Here is a 17,049-nt window from a genome sequence, read left to right on the forward strand (position 1 = left end):
GCAGATGGCAGACAGCGTGTGTGGCGTCGTGTGGGTGAGCAGTTTTCTGATGTCAGTGTTGTGGATCGAGTGGCCCATGGTGGCGGTGGGGTTATGGTATGGGCAGGCGTTTGTTATGGACGAAGAACACAGGTGCATTTTATTGATGGTATTTTGAATGCACAGAAATACCGTGACGAGATCCTGAGGCCCATTGTTGTGCCATACATCCAAGAACATCACCTCATGTTGCAGCAAGATAATGCACGGCCCCATGTTTCAGGGATCTGTACACAATTCTTGGAAGCTGAAAATGTCCCAGTTCTTGCATGGCCGGCATACTCACCGGACATGTCACCCATTGAGCATGTTTGGGATGCTCTGGACCGGCGTATACGACAGTGTGTACCAGTTCCTGCCAATATCCAGCAACTTCGCACAGCCATTGAAGAGGAGTGGACCAACATTCCACAGGCCACAATTGACAACCTAATCAACTCTATGCGAAGGAGATGTGTTGCACTGCATGAGGCAAATGGTGGTCACACCAGATACTGACTGGTATCCCCCCCAATAAAACAAAACTGCACCATCAGAGTGGCCTTTTATTGTGGACAGTCTAAGGCACACCTGTGCACTAATCATGGTGTCTAATCAGCATCTTGGTATGGCACACCTGTGAGGTGGGATGGATTATCTCAGCAAAGGAGAAGTGCTCACTATCACAGATTTAGACTGGTTTGTGAACAATATTTGAGGGAAATGATGATATTGTGTATGTGGAAAAAGTTTTAGATCTTTGAGTTCATCTCATACAAAATGGGAGCAAAACCAAAAGTGTTGCATTTATATTTTTGTTGAGTGTAGAACTGACATTTACAGTTTACAATACTCAAAACATACTTCATTATCAATCAGTTTCAGTGTGCAGTCATAGCTTCATAAACATAAAGTGCGCCCCTGCGGAGCAGATAGGCATCCAACATAAATTGAGCCATATGGAAAACCTTTTCGTTAAATAGATATGCAAGTCTACATTCATCTGTCATATAAAATAAATCGGAACATTCAGTGGTCATTCTAAGAAAAAACGTATGCCTCAAATTATGGTAGAAAAGACAGAACAAAAAATGCATTTCGTTTTCCACCTCTCCCAGGTCACAGAGGTGACACTATTCTCTTCAGGGATCGAATGGAAACGTCCCGTTTCAACCGCCAGAGGCAGAATACCACATCTCAACTGGGCACAAATAGATCTCTGTGCTTTAGTTAGGTTAAAGGTGACATATGGCTCTGGTTGGTAGGCCGACTTTATCAAACTGTACACTCTTAATTTGGGTTTGTGCAAAATTTCTTCTGCCCACTTCTGTTTATAATTTTCAAAAAACATTTCCTTAATCTGTTTAACATTACAGGACAACTTATTTCTATAAATACATTGAAGATCTACTTCATCAAAGATTTTAATAAGTTCCTTTGCCCAACAACAGTTTTTTGATAGGTCCCACAGAAATATTTGTTTGACAAGTCTGCTGTCGGACATATTAATAAACCTATTCCAAAGTCGCACCATGTCACCCTTAAGCCGCACTTCACAAGGTTCCCATCCCATATTACCACATACAGCGAACTTAGGGGCCATTTTGTGTACACCAAGAAAGCAGCACATAGCCCTGTTTTGAAGTGTAATACATTTTGTTAGATTACAGTACCCCCAAACCCCTGTACAGTAGTCTAATATTGGACAAACACAAGAATTATACAACTATGTATACGCATTGTACCCAAGATCCCTACACAGCTTGACCTTGTTAAGAACGGCTCCCAGAGCTGTGCCTGCAGAGTCTGATAGTTTTTATTCCTTTTTCAAAGGTAAGATGGGCATCAAGAGTAAGTCCTAGATATTTATAATGCTCAGTATATGACAAGTGTATTGAACCAAAACAAAACTTAAAATCAGACTGAAGTTCACCCTTCTTCCTAAAATGCATAATCTGCGTTTTATCTTCATTTATCTTTAATCTCCATCTGTTGCACCAATCATGAACTATATCCAACTGTTTTTAAAGATCGTCTGCAGTCTCTGCCAGGAGGACTAGGTCATCTGCATAGACAAGAGTGCCAACTGTAAGATCACCCAGTCTGACACCAAGATCTGCTTGCTTAATTTCCATTATCAAATCATTAATATAAATTGCAAACAGCGTTGGTGACAGCACGTCCCCCTGCTTAACACCTGACTGAGTTGAAAACCAGCCGGTTCTATAGACATTGATCTGCACACATGTAACTGGTGTTTGGTAAATTACTTTCAAGGCGTTATAAAATTTGCCATCTATACCAGTATTTAACAGTTTGAAACTAAGAAGATCATGATTAATGCAATCAAATGCTTTCTGAAAGTCTATAAAACATGAGAAAGTTGGTTTACTCTCTTGTATTCTCACTTGAACTAGAGTGGACAGAGAGAATATGTGGTCAATACAGGCTCTATTCTTTCGAAAACCATTCTGCTCATCAACCAACAAATCAAATGTCTCCAGGTAACTATATAATCGTCTATTAAGAATATTGGAGTAGAGCTTGTAAACACAACTTAAAAGACTTATCCCTCTATAGTTCAAAGGAACTCTAGGATCATTATATGGGGACTTTGGAATTGGTTTAATAATGGATTTATACCATTCAGAAGGAACTAAGCTGTACTCAAAACAGATGGAAAAAAATTTACACAAAATTGGTAATAGACAGGGCACTTTAAGTAAGTCATTAGATAAATTATCAATACCTGTAGCTTTTCTTAGTTTAAGTGTATCAATCGCCCATTTTACCTCCTCCTGATAGATGCTAGCATTTAAGTACGGGTTGGGGAAATAAGACGCTTGCTGCATATTAATTTCCATAACATTTTTTTCTTCAGCAGAAGTGGAGCCTACCCAGGCATCAGAAAGGGACCAACAGGTGGTGATGGGGTGGAGGAGGTAACGTTTCAGGCCAGCAACTGCAAGTAGCAAAGAGACTTTTAAATAATGTATACATTTCTTATTTGTCATGATTTGATGAGTAAAAGGGGACCAGCTGTTTCCTATTAGAGAAACAGCTGTTACTGATTAGGTGAATCTGAACGAAGTCTTCCTGGTAGAACTTGCGCTACACTACATTTCTATTCTCTGCAAATATGAGCCCATGAAAGTATTTCTGATATTGCATTCAGAGGTAGGCGGTATGTGGCAGACAGTAAGACAGTTTGGTTGTTTTCAGTGCGCTGAAAAATAGAAAATTCCAGCACCGCTATATCTGTGAGATCAGCAGTCACACACCAACATGATACATGCTGCAGAAGCTAAAGGACAAGGACAAACTGGATTACAGATGACCAGGGTTGGGTAGGATTACTTTGAAAGAATACATGTGGATTACATGTATGTATGTACATACATTTGGATTACTTGTAATCTGATTACATTTCAAAGTAATCCTACCCAAACTTGCAGATGACACCCGTATAGTATTATACTACATAGTATACTACATTATATACATACTACATATTATACTACATATTATACTAAATATACTCTCATGTTTCTTTCTTTTACAACATGCAGTAAGGTGCAGTGGTTCAAGTCAGTCATTTCATTTGTCCTTCATTACAGAAGCCTCAGTGGCTGAGTGCAGAAGTAAATGCACCTGTATCGGAAGAATTTTTGATTACAGGTGTTTGACCTGAAGCCAGCGTTCCTGTGTGAAAGAGTAGTAGTAGTAGTAGTAGTAGACGTTGTGTGCCATTAAAAATGATTCTTTTCTGCAAAATGGATCAAAATCTAATTGACATTTCTGTCAACCAAGGCCTACCTCTCCAACAGATTTCTTTGAAATCCATTCATGGTTTTGTTTGTTTGTTTGTTGTTGTTGGTTTTGTTATTGTTGTTTGTTTTTCCATTTATTTGTTTATTTATTTGGATGGCTCATGAACAAACAGACACAGGAAACCACTGTCTCTTTGGTAGAGGTAAATAAAGCAAAAATCATATTTCATTTCAAGCACAAGTCTTAACAAGTAAACTCTTTCAAAAAGCAATTAATAGCAACGACCAAGCAAATAAATAAAGGAATGAAATGTGGATAATCGATCTGTTTTAAAATCATAGTTGACCTGTTTGAAAAAGAAGCCCTAATAATTCATATTTATGCAGCCTTATACTGACCCCTTGTGGCTACAGAGTGCACAAATGTGCTCTGTGAACCTGTAAACGAAAAAACAGTCCTAAATCATATTTTATTTACTGCACAACACATACAGAGCAAACTTAAATTGATGACAGTGTTCAACCCCCCAAAAAAATCAAGAAGCAAAAACACCTTTGATGATTACAAAGTCTATGTCTAGAGTTCATAGAGGACATCTGTAGGACAGGCTAAAGATCAGGAAAAATGTTATATTCCTGGGTTTTGCTGTTGAAATTATATATATATATATATATATATATATATATATACATACATATATCTTTAAGAAAACCTTACCTCAGATTTTGAGATTTTGTTGCGTAAAAGTCACTCACTCATAGTGGTAGCACATGTATTGTGTTCAGTCTTTCTGCCCATCCATCCATATCTGAGTAAAATAACTCAGAGTTTTCATCTTATTCAGTCCAAACTTGGTGCAATAATTGAGGGTTAGCCAAAGACAAAGGGGCTTGATTTTTGATTTTTAAAAAATGGTTAAAAGCAAACCAGACTGATAGCCTTAATTTTGACATTTTTACCCCAATGAACTTTATCTTGTGGATTTACTTTTGACAAAACTTACCTTGCTGGATTATTCCAGAATCCACCTCCATATATGTGACAAGTTTGGTGCAAATCTGAGTTAAAAAACTTAAATTTTGATCTTGGCCCAGTGACTTTACCTTTCAAAAACTAACCCATTTAGGATCATTTCAGGGTTGACAGTCATCCAAATGTGCAGCTGAGCACTGTTCAGCAATGAAGACGGCCATGCTGGGAGCCCCAGGGCAGACGGGCCAGGATCTGGTTAACCAGGTGCAACTCTAGAATCAACTGACACAATCAGGAACCTGAAACTTGCAGTGAGTCACTACAGTCTTAACAGAGCCGGTGTCTTAGCGGGTTTCTGCTGCATGTCTTTCACAAAAAAGGCCATAATCTCTGTTCCCACCTGTCTGGTTCCAAAGTCTGCAGTCGCTGTGTGCCTATTTCAAAATCAGGATTGCAATAAGAGAAACATCTGAGTGTGAGTTTTATGTAACAGAAAAAAGTTCCAAGATGCATGAATGTGTCTCCTTCAGAGATGTTATTGGTGTCTTGATCGCTTCCTCCAATAATTTCCTTTTTGCAAGGTCACTCAGTTTATGAGAGCTGCATACTAAAGGCCGATTTATCACGAAAATGTGTATTTCTGAATAACTAATGTAATTGAAGTCCAGCGAGGCATATTCAGTGACTTGGACATGCTCATGTATCATCACCTGGCTTATCTATAACTCCAAAGGCAAAACTAAAAAATACTGGCTATATAGATTAGATTAGTTAAGACAGAACTTTATTGACTCCCTCAGGGAAATATAATTGCCACATTTATTTTTTTTAATTATTGCTAGATAACAAGACTGTATTTCTTTGGATGATTTTGTGTATTTGAGTCCTAGCAATCACCCAGTTTGAATATGGTACTAGTATTACATCTAGAAATTATAATTTCCATGACATATGTTCACCATGAGCAGTTGATTTTAATCAGATACTCTCTGAATGATGTGAATGTTAGTTTTCACCCCTCCTATAAATTCTGTGAGACTGAGTCAAGTTACAAAGCATGTTTTTATTTCCCACATCAGAAAAGAGCCTCTGAATGCCTGTAACTAAGGTTTCTTTTGTTGTTTAGATGCTATTGTCCCATGTTATTTTGGTCAGAAATCTTAGCAGCAACCATAGCAGCAACAACAGCTGTGGGTCCTCAAACAAGTACAAGAAGAAGAATCCAATCCACTTTATTTATATAGCACATTTAACAACAAAAATGTTCCAAAGTGCTGCACATACAATAGAATCACGACAGATAAAACCCCAGTAGTCAAAAATTAAAAATAAGAAAATTAACAATAAAATTAACTAAAATGTGCAAGATAAGTAAATAAATACATACAGCATACAAAAGATAAAACCAATAAAATCTACCAAAATAAAATCAAAACCAATAAAACAGAGGACCACACAACTCACTCAGTGTTAAAAACCAGAGAATAAAAGTGGGTCTTCGCTTAAAACACTCCACTGTGGGGGCTGTTCAGACATGGATGGGCAGAGCGTTCCAAAGTCTGGGGCCAGCCACAGAGAAAGCCCTGTCCCCCTGGTTTTAAGTCTCGTCTTGGGTACCACAAGCTGGAAATGGCCCTCAGACCTCAGAGCACGCACCGGAGAGTAAATTTGCAGGAGGTCAGTGATGTATTGAGGGGCCATTCCATTCAAAGCTTTAAAAACAAACAATAAAATCTTAAAATCAATTCTAAAATTAACAGGAAGCCAGTGCAAAGATGCAAGAATTGGGGTTATGTGATCACGCTTCCAGGCTCCTGTTAAAAGTCGCGCTGCAGCGTTCTGGACTAACTGCAAACGGGAAAGAGCCCGTTAGCTAATGCTGAAATAAAGTGCGTTACAGTAGTCCAGACGACTTGAAATAAAAGAGTGCACAACTTGTTCAAAAAGGTTGAAAGATAAAAACGGTTTTACCTTTGATAAAAGACGAAGATGATAAGAGCACGATTTCAAAACACCATTGATTTGTTTATCAAATTTAAAATCGCTGTCTATCGTGATGCCAAGGCTGGTGACCTTGGGACGTACAAAATCCTTAAGAGGTCCCAAGTCAACGAAGGTGTCCTTGAAGAAGTGTCCTTGAAGTTGCACTCTTCGATTAAGACAGCTGGTACTCTTCAACCTTGTTCTGGCTTGTTTGCAATCCTCATGACCTTTGCTGTCTTTGTTTATTATACAATACAGTGCATCCAGAAAGTATTCACAGAGCTTCACTATTTCCACATTTTGTTATGTTTGAGTCTTATTCTAAAATGAATGAAAGCCATTTTTCCCTCCAGATTCTGCAGACAATACCCCATAATGACAATGTGAAACAAGCTGTGTTTGTTTTTCTTTGTTTGTTTGTTTGTTTTTAGATTTTTGCATATTTATTAAAAATAAAAAATTAAGAAACCCATGCACATAAGTATTCACAGTCTTTGCCATGAAACTTAAAATTGAGCTCAGGTGCATCCTGCTTCTGCTGATCGTTCTTGAGATGTTTCCACAGCTTAACTGGAATCCACCTGGAGTAAATTCAGTTGACTGGACAATATTTAGAAAGGCACACAAATCTGGGGAAGGGTACAGAAATATTTCTGCTTCTTTGAAGGTCCCAATGAGCATAGTGGCCTCCATCATCCATAAATGGAAGAAGTTCAGATCCACCAGGACTCTTCCTAGAGCTGTCCACCCATCTAAACTGAGTGATCGGTGAGAAGGGTCTTAGTCAGGGCAGTGACTAAGATGACTCAGATGTTTCTCTTATTGCAATCCTGATTTTGAAATAGGCACACAGCGACTGCAGACTTTGGAACCAGACAGGTGGGAACAGAGATTATGGCCTTTGTTATGAAAGACATGCATCAACAAAGTACTGAGCAAAGGGTGTGAATACATATGTACATGAAAATTCAGAAGGTATATCTTATATATTTAGTCCTGCAGTGAAATGCTGATTTTTGGGTGAACCTTGTTTTGGTGTACCACCAAAGTTTTTTTCTGCAGTTCTGATATCCTTGGGTGGTGCATATGAAGATCCTGGGTAATGCCCCTGTTGCACCCTTGGGCAATTTGCATAATATGTAAATGAAGTCGGCCATTACGGAAAATCTGTTATCCATGGATTAAGATGTTAAATAATGGAATAATGAAGGGGAAACTTATTTGCGCTCTATGGAACGATTACCAAAAGATATTCTGAACCATTTCATGAAAGGCCATCATGTAATGAGGCACAAGCCTGGATTGTGGAATGCAATTTGGTCAGACATGTACACTGAGAGTACATTTATGTGTTATGGTCATGGCGCTGGGGGCATCATTGGCATTACACTGAAACCATCTGCCTTGAAGAAGTGAGCTTTCAGCATGCATATCTGCTCGAAGTTATAAGAAGATGTTACCGAGATGACAAGTAGTAACAAGGAGACAGAAGTCACAACACACAAAGAAGAAAAATTCGAGCTGATAACCAGGATCGAGCCAAAATTAAAGACAAACTTCAATTGTCCATAGAGCCTTTGGATTCATCAGACCATCCAGATGGCATAGTCAATATTGTGACTGGACTTATCGCTCCATCTGTTGTGAATGTAGAGCAGGCCTTAGAAATAGGAACAGCACAGATGGTTTCTTTCAAGAATTCTCTGCCCGACAGATTCAATGGACCAATTAGCAAGGAGGTGGTCACAATGAATACAACAAAAAAGTCGATAAAGGTGGGAGGCAAAGATGTCTACGATGTGAATCTAATATATTCAAGGGTGTTGGGCATTCAGCAATCTCGTGACATTGATTTCACACATGTACTTAGACATGAACTTGCACCATTGCCAACCTCAATGTTTAAAGACACTGGCAATATGCGCGCTGCCACTGGAAAATCCTCTTTGAAAAAGAAACTTAAAGTTACTCTGTCTTCACGTCATGTACATGATGCCGAGGTAACTATCATTGATGGCTGTGCTATTCTCTGGTGCATACATTGGCCTTGCAAGGGAACTGTGCAGGATTACATTGACAATTTTTGTACCTTTGTGATCAACAAAACAAAGGTTTCAGATGTCTATGTTGTGTTTGATCGCTACTATGAGTACAGTATTAAAAGTGTCACAAGATCAAATCGGTCAGGTCAAACTGCTAGCCGACGCCATCGCCTCAACTTGACAAGTCCTCTTCCCCCACAGAAAGTGGTTCTCACTGTAGTGGAGAATAAAACTCAGATAATTGATCTCATTTGTGCAGAACTAGTGAAGAAGGAGCTGTGCGGTCCCCACAAACTTGTGGTTACTGGAAAGGATTCCAAACCAGTTGAAGTCACCAAAGACGTGCTGGGAGAGGTCGGACTTGGAAACATTTCATGAAGAGGCTGATGTGATAATGGTGCAGCAGATGGCTAGATTGGCACTATCTGGGGTTAAAAGTATTTCAGTTGTGTCTGACGATACAGATGTATTCATCTTACTGTTGCATTATTATGCAGATCTTCACCTCACATGCAACCTTACAATGGAAGAAACAGGAAGTGACCCAACAGTCATTGATATTGCAGAAACTGTTAAGCAACATTCACACATAGTAGCTAATTTGCTCGCCATGCATTGCTTGTCTGGCTGTGACACTGTAGCCCAACTGTTTGGGATAGGCTAAGGATCAGCTTTGAAAACCTTGAAGGCAGGACATTCTTTTACCAAGCTTGGATACCTGCATATTCCACTGGCAGAAGTGATTGCAAAGGCTACAGTGTTCATGGCACAGTGCTATGGATCAAACAAGGAAGTTATGAGTGGAATTGTGGTCAAAGATGTCGAAAAAACGTGTGACATCAGCACCTGATCTGAAATGCCTTCCACCCACAATGGAAGCATTTTCACAAAACGTTAGCAGGGCTCACCTTCAGACTGCAATTTGGAGATCAGCGTTATCACCACACCCGCCAAGCATTGAGGTTACACAGTATGGCTGGAGTAAGGATGAACATTCTAAGACTCTCATACCTGTCACAACCCCCTCAGATGTTGCACTAGCACCACCATATGTTCTGAAAATGATCAGGTGTCGTTGTGCATCAGATGAACCATGTCAAAATGCACAGTGTGGATGTGAAGCTGCTCATCTACCATGTACATTCTTCTGTACATGTCATGGTGAGCCAAATGTCTGTAGGAATCCGTTTAACAAACAAACAGAGGAAGCTGATGAAGGCTCTATTAATGATGATGATGATGATATTCTCAGCCCTTAGACTGGTAGAAAGAGCTGCATTATTTACCCCAAATTCCAATTCAACTTTCTTGTAACTTTTGACACTGAATTACTTTTCCCTCAGCAAACACTTATTTGAAGCAGTAGTTGAAATTATTATCTTGTGATCAGTTTGGAAATGGCTTTATCGTAATCCCTCATCCTTGAAAGGATAGGTGTAGATAGACTGTTTTTACTATTTTACCTTGTATAATAAAACTGCCATAACGAACAAATTATATTTTGGTAATTAATGCCTTCATTTACATGATTTGCATATGTAAATTAACACTAGATTAACAAAGAAATTGCATTTTTGTAACCAAACCCAATAGGCCTGGATATATGCATTTTTATTGTGTTTATATCACTTACGTTCATGTATATATGGACAAATAAACAGTAATTTTGCATAATGTTGGTACTGATTTGCATAATTTTGCATATGCAAAACACCTGACCATTTCGGAAATGGGTTTATCTGTACCGCAAACCCTGAAAACATGGGTATAAACACCATTTTTATTCTGTTAGCTAGTATATTACCTGAATTACTGCCAAAAAAAGAAATTTTAGTAATGGCTGCCTTCATTTGCATATTATGCAAATTACCCAAGGGTGGTAGAGGGGCATTACCCAGATTGGTTAAAGACACCCCCTATAGATTTCAGAACTGTAAAAAAAACTTTGGTGGTACGCCAAAACAAGGTTATGTCACATACCGCAGGACTAATTCCAATTCTAAGGTGGAACTATGCCAGTATACAAAGGTATACCTAAATATCTAAAAAGGAAGAGTAAAATGGGAGAGTAGAAAAGAGTAGAGTAGAACCATTTAGGTGTCTGGTCTTGAGAACTAGGGATGGTAGGTTAAAAGCTTTTTTGTTTCTTTTTTCTTTTATTCTTTTTTTTCCTGAGTTTTTTATTTTTAATAAATTTGCAAAAATCAAAAAAGTATATATGTTGTCATTATGGGGTGTTGTGAGAAGAATTTTGAGGAGAAAAAAGAATTTTAATCCATTTTGGAATAAGGCTGTAACATTACAAAATGTGGAAAAAGTGAAGTGCTGTGATGCTTTCCAGATGTACCGTATTTCCAAACTGTGGAAGGGCCTAGTGGCTAGCATAGAACGTATGGATTCCCTCCATGTGCTCTGGCTTCCTCCCATGTCCAAAGACTTGTAGTTTCGGTGAATTGGTGACTCTATATTGATCTTACCTCATCTTAAATTGACCGTAGGTTTGTGAGCAAGTGTGAATGTGTTTGCCTCTCTATATGGTCGGCCTTGCGATAGCCTGTTCAGGGTGTACCCCTGAACAGGCTATTGTATTGTATTGGTTTGGGCCTTCATAGCAATGGGGGTCAATACATTTACATGCACCATTCAGCAGTTTTGTTTTGTTTTGTTTTTTTTTTGGGGGGGGGGGGGGTTTACTTATCTATTTATTATTTATATTTTTTAAAAATTACTTCATTAGTTTGGTCTATTTTGTGTCTGTCCATTGTATATAAATCAAATAATAAAAATGTATGTAAGTTATCGGCTGTAATGCAAAAAAAGTGAAAACACCAAGGGATGTGAAGATTTTTGCATTAAAAACCCCTCACATGTACTGGACAGAGCAGTCTGGGCATGTCCATTTGCAACAGTGATACAAATGAAGTTCAGCACTGACACTTGCCGATTCACTTTCCTTGATTAAAAGCCCAAAATGCTGCTTACTGCCTGCACTGTAATATGGTGTTAAGTTTCACATATATCTCTGGGTGTGGCGAATCAAAGACAACCGCTTTAGATCACAGCCCTCTGCGTGGCTACGAACCCTCTCCACAGCCCAGTCGAAACGATAGAGAATGTAAGAGCTCTAATTGGTCACTTTTCCAGTTTCACTCCTTCCTCTCTCCTCATATTTTCAAAGTTTTTGCAGTGCCCACACCGGTTACACTTTGATCATGGTTCAAACAGAGGAAAAATTTGCAAATATGACCAACTTTACAACACAGAGTCCAAAAACTACAAAGACGCTCAAATGACGTGCAATTCATGGCACGTACCGTAATGTTGGTTTGGAGGTTGATGATTGTATATAAAGAAGTGGAGCTCCTTGAGGGACAAATTGATCCAGAAAAAGTCACTGTTCCTGCTGTAAAATGCATTTAGACACCCACCAACATGATTGAGAACTTTAAAAGGGTCTCACACACACGTCACTGCGTGGCCATGGAGTTAAGGAGTTGTAGAAGCATATAAGTCAGGCTTTAGGATTTTAAGGTACCAAATTATCTTATCATTGCATGCATTACATGTAGTTTCTTTAATGTCATTGGTTGGTTGGTAGATCGTGGCATTTTTGCCATGCAGTGAGAAGGTCTGGGGTGCAACTCCCCCACCTCCCACCCCATGGTGCAATCTCCTTGTATATCTGGAGCAAAAATGGGAGCAACAAAAAAAAAAAAAGGTTATTGATTGGGAAAAGAGGTGGTTTCCATGTGAAAGTCAAGTCCTACCTGGCTTCTGCAGATGAAAGTGCTCCCCGCTGCCCAGCGTCTGGATACTGTGTGGATTTACAAGTCCATATCAGCTACCGATGGCTCTTACAGACTGCTCCTGGGACCAGCTGCACACTTCCGCGTTGGCGTTACGCTGAGACCCAGAGACGGGGCAGTGTACCGGGGAATCTCCGCCCGCTCAGCCGCGCGGAGCAGCAAAACGAGCGCGCTAGTGAATACTAGGTCCCTTTCCAACAAGACTTTTATACTTAAGGATTTTATTTTAACGCATAAGTTGGACCTACTTTTATTGAACGAGACCTGGGTAAAAGCTGGCGATAACAGCGCTTTTACTGAACTCCTCCCGGCTGGCTACTCATTCTTCAGCGCACCACGGCTCTCAGGACGCGGTGGGGGCGTGGCCACTGTCTTCAAACAGAGCTTCAGCTGTCATTTAGTTCCAATACAGCACTATTCTAGTTTTGAATTACAATCATGTATAATTAACTTTGCCTCTCCTGTGCTTTGCGTCGTCATATACCGCCCCCCTAAATATAATAAGGATTTTATGACTGACTTTTCAGAGTTTTTATCAGATATAATGCCTAAATATGACAATATACTCATCTGTGGGGACTTTAACATACATGTTTGTTGTGCCTCAAATCAGTTGGGCAATGACTTCAAAAGCCTCTTGGACTCTTTTGGTCTATTACAATCAGTGCATGGCTCCACACATCAATTCGGTCATACACTAGACTTAGTCATTTCACATGGACTTTCCCTGGCTCTTAGTAATACAGCAGTTGCTCCTATCTCAGATCACCTTCCTGTTATTTTTGAATTTACAGCTCCTGTCAATATCCCCAGGCCCTCCATACCAGCCCGCTCCCGCCGCACCATCAGCCCCTCGACTGTAGGGGACCTTGAGGCTGCTTTTAGAGACACTGCACTTTATTGCACAGAGGATGTGGCTTCCTCCCTTAGTCCAGATGACTTCATCTCATATTTTAATACCACATGCTCTGATATTTTAGATACTGTGGCACCTTTTAAATCCAGGTCCACCAAACCCAGACCAGACCCCTGGCTCAATGACACCACCCGTGCCTTACGCCGTCACTGTAGACAGGCTGAGCAGAGATGGAGAAAGGACAGGCTTCAGGTGTTCTTGGAAATGCTACGGGATAGCCTTACAGAGTATCAGAATGCTGTGAAGGAGGCAAAACCCAATATCTGTCAAGTATTACAGCCAGTAGTTCTAACTGTCCGAGAGTGTTATTTGACACAATCAAGTCAGTTTTAAACCCACCCACCATATTGTCTGACATTTCGCAGGCTACATGTGAAAAATTTCTCAAGTTTTTTATAGAGAAAGTAGCCACTGTCAGACAGAATATTTTAAACTCTAACACGGTTTTTAATAGCCTTTACACTCTACCTGAACCATCTGCTGTTTTTAATAGTTTTGAACCGGTTACTCTGACACTCCTCACTGAGGTTGTCCAGAGCATTAAACCCAGTTACTGCTCATTGGACACTATTCCAGGAAAGGTTTTTAAAGAGGTTTTTAACACTGTGGGTCTGAGCTTGCTCTCTTTTATCAATAGCTGCCTCAGCTCCGGGACAGTTCCAGCCCATTTTAAACATGCTGTAGTTAGGCCTCTTCTTAAAAAGCCCAACCTAGATCCTTCAGTTTTATCTAATTTTAGACCAGTGTCAAATTTATCATTTTAATCTACATAAGGTTTTAGAAAAAGTTGTTTTTAATCAGTTGCAATCGTTTTTAGAACACAACTCTGTTTTAGATAAATTTCAGTCGGGTTTTAGATCTCAACATAGCACTGAGTCAGCTCTTTTAAAAGTACAAAATGACATTCTTTTATCGTTGGACTCTAAAAAACCTGTGCTGCTGGTGATGTTGGATCTAACAGCTGCATTTGATACTGTGGACCACTCAATCCTCCTCACACGTCTGTCCCAGCAGGTTGGCCTCTGGGGGACTGTCTTGGAGTGGTTTCAGTCTTATTTGACCAACAGGACTTTCAGGGTGATGGTTAATGACTTCTCCTCCTCCACAGTTCCTCTGATCACTGGTGTGCCCCAGGGCAGTATCCTCAGACCGCTCTTGTTCTCTTTGTACATGCTTCCACTGAGTTCAGTCATCACCAAACACAATCTTCAGTTTCATTTTTATGCCGATGACCTCCAGATTTATATCAGTTGTGCCTAATAATACAAGTGCTTTGGACTCCATACATAGCTTTTTTAAGGATAGTAAGGACTGGCTGGCTTAGAATTTTCTGCACCTTAATGAAGCCAAAACAGAGTGTATTCTGTTTGGAGCTAAAACTAACTCTGATCCAGATCTTGGCTCCCTGGCTCCTTATCGTAGGGATGTGGTAAGGAACCTTGGTGTGCGGTTTGACAACTGTTTAAAATTTGAGAAACAAATTGACAGTGTGGTAAGATCCAGTTTTTTTTCCAGCTGAGACTCCTGGCAAACGTCAAACCCTTTCTAAGCCAAAAGGACCTTGAAAAGGCTATGCATGCTTTTATCAGCTCCCGGATTGACTATTGCAATGCACATTATGTTGGTATCACTCAAGGCTCTCTAAACCGACTCCAATTGGTCCAGAATGCTGCTGCTCGCCTGTTGACCAATACCAGGAAGTACAGCCACATCACTCCTGTACTTTACTCCCTGCACTGGCTTCCAGTCCGTTTTAGAGTTGATTTTAAACTGTTAATGTTTGTTTTTAAAGCTGTAAATGGCATTGCACCTTCTTATTTATGTGACCTGTTAAAAACACACAACCCTGTCAGAGCACTTCGGTCTGCTGACCAAAACTTTCTTGAGGTTCCCAGGTCCAGGTCCAAACAATGGGGTGACCGTTCTTTTGCAGTAGCAGGTCCTAACTTGTGGAATGCATTACCTCCTGAACTGAGGTCCATTAATAGCTTGCCTCTGTTTGAAGCTAAGTTAAAAACATACTTGTGCTATAGTGTGCTATAGAAATAAAACTTGATTGATTGATTGATTGAACTGAGTTTGTTCTGTTTGAGACTATACATTTTGTTCTTTTTAACACTCCCTTAAAACCATCTATTATCCAGCATTATAATACAATGCTGCCATCACATCACCATCTGATCCAGAGGCCCAGCGGTGTCAGATGTCATATCATGTTCAGGAAACCGCTCAGCACTGACTGCTGAATGAGTGACTTACTTTCTATTGTAATAATTCCATTGAAAGAGAAAGTGTTTGAAGCGGAATTAATGAGGATTACCACTGGAATTTCAAGAAGTGTGTTTCTCGTGCAGATCTGAAAACATTTGCACTGCATGGATTTGGAATTTGTTTAAATCTAGTTTTACAAAATGGGCCTATGAAGGTAGAGTTTGGGTGATTGATTACATCATATTGTTTACCATATGAATTTTTGCAATTAATGGTTTCAGTGTAATTTAAACTTGTCTTTATTACAAAGACTCAATCCACTCTTTGCATTCCAGGCTCTGTTACATATTATTCACAATATTGTTGGTTTGGCTGTTTGCTGAAGTGAAGCCTTAGTAAATCATAGGTCCCTAGTTCCAAACCTGGGGTCTGAGCTCCCCTTAGAGGGGCACCACAGATCAGGGGGGTGGGGGTGTAAGGTAAAGTGTACATTTTACATAAAGATGTAACTCATTTGCTAGACAATTTACAATATTATTATAATTTTATTATTATTATTATTGTTGTGATGAACCAAAGCAAGGTGGGGGAAGGGAATATGATTAAAATTAATATTAGAAGTCCTCATTTTCGACCAGATGAAGACTAGTTACAAAATTGTCTGCATTGTTTGTTAAAAAATAGAATTTAAGCACCCTGTTGGAATGAGCACATCAATGCTGTGGTTTTAGACTATAAATAAATGACAGCACTCAAAGATTGCTCTTGTTGAGTCTTTTAAAAGTGCTGTATGATTGTGGTAAAATGATCAAACTTGTGCTGTTTTCTAAGTGTTAAGATAAGATATAGTACATTTTGATTATTTTAGATTTCATTTGTACCCGAGGCCAAAATATGGCCATTGGGTATTGCGAAGGCCTTTCGTCCGTCTGTCCATCTGCTCAGTGCCCAGTCCTATTACTGCCAGGGTCTTCAAACTCACAGGGAACATTTTTGGGACACAGACCTTGGACAAGTTCAAAGATGGCTAACCTTGACCTACTTTAAGAGGTCAAAAGGTCACATTCTGTTTCCTATTTTTATGCTCATACAACTTGTGCAAAATCAATATTCAACCTTGGATCTGCTGTGCCAAACCCAAGTGAAATGCAGCCGAAGGGACTTACCTTACAGCCGAGGGAATTTTAGCATTGTGGCTGATGCCATGACCGAGTTGAGTGACTTTAAGCAATGATTCATGATGGATTTAATTGATTATGTGTTGAAAGTGGCAACAATACTGGTCTTGCAGTCTATTAGATGTTAGTGAGACCGAAACAATCATGGCGGC

The 17,049-nt window shown here is 39.6% G+C and overlaps 1 protein-coding gene across 1 annotated transcript in view; it reads right to left on the reverse strand.

Annotated features, from left to right (window-relative positions):
- The window catches only part of LOC117511007 (serine/threonine-protein phosphatase with EF-hands 2), a 94,809-nt gene extending 81,895 nt beyond the window's left edge, over positions 1-12,914 (reverse strand). Inside the window, exon 1 of the mRNA XM_034170940.1 lies at positions 12,554-12,914. The gene's annotated coding sequence lies outside the window, so the exon portion shown is untranslated. The remainder of the gene's footprint in view (positions 1-12,553) is intronic.
- Positions 12,915-17,049: the final 4,135 nt, after the last annotated feature.

Source organism: Thalassophryne amazonica, chromosome 5 (genome assembly GCF_902500255.1).
Source record: "Thalassophryne amazonica chromosome 5, fThaAma1.1, whole genome shotgun sequence".
Lineage (NCBI taxonomy): Eukaryota > Metazoa > Chordata > Actinopteri > Batrachoidiformes > Batrachoididae > Thalassophryne > Thalassophryne amazonica.